Below are 1,132 nucleotides of genomic sequence, written 5' to 3' on the forward strand. Positions count from 1 at the left end.
CTACATCACTACACTTAGTGAACATTATGGTTGGTACTACATCACTACACTTAGTGAACATTATGGTTGGTACTACATCACTACACTTAGTGAACATTATGGTTGGTACTACATCACTATACGTAATGAACATTATGGTTGGTACTACATCACTATACTTAGTGAACATTGTGGTTGGTACTACATCACTATACGTAATGAACATTGTGGTTGGTACTACATCACTATACTTAGTGAACATTATGGTCAGTGGATCACCTAGTGAAATTAGCGGCTGGTAAAAATTATTCATTATTCAAGTAGGAAATTCCACGTAGAGGCATTCGCAAACGTACATCTCCACTACAGTGACTACATGAAAACACCAAACACTATAGCCATAAGTCGCGCTACCACACCTCATCATGACGTCACCACAGACAGACCGCCCTACACAAACCCACATGGTGTCTACAACAGAAACGTACCAGTCAGCGACATTTTACAACAATAAATGATCCGAGGCACCTATAGGAAAACTCACGACTTTGTGCAAAAATATTTATTTAAAAAATAAAAAAACCCACAACAAAACCAAAAGAGACCCAAAATACTAAAAATAACCAACAAGCAAACAACAACAAAAAACGAACCAGAAAAGGCTTCACAAGAACACAGGCAGAAATATTTGAGAAAACGTCCACATCTAAAAAAGAACGTCTTATCTTAAGAATGTCTCAGCAAGATCAAGACAACAAAGAAAAACCCCCCCAAACCAAACCAAAAAACAAACAAACTACAAACAACTAACAAAATAACACCAAGTGTTTAGTGAGACAGAAGCAAGGAGTCTGACATGCCGCAGAGAAAGGACACAGGTTCATACATAAACAGAGCCAACAAAACCAAACAAACAAAATTCTGACCAAAGAAGAAAATAAAGGAGGAGGAAAAGGCAAATAAATTAGGCGGGCCAGAGTTCACAGAGCAGCACTATGGACAAGGTCAAGGTTCACAGAGCAGCACTATGGACAAGGTCAAGGTTCACAGAGCAGCACTATGGACAAGGTCAAAGTTCACAGAGCAGCACTATGGACAAGGTCAAAGTTCACAGAGCAGCACTATGGACAAGGTCAAAGTTCACAGAGCAGCA

The sequence above is a fragment of the Aplysia californica genome, unplaced genomic scaffold (genome assembly GCF_000002075.1).
Source record: "Aplysia californica isolate F4 #8 unplaced genomic scaffold, AplCal3.0 scaffold00362, whole genome shotgun sequence".
Taxonomy (NCBI): Eukaryota; Metazoa; Mollusca; class Gastropoda; order Aplysiida; family Aplysiidae; genus Aplysia; species Aplysia californica.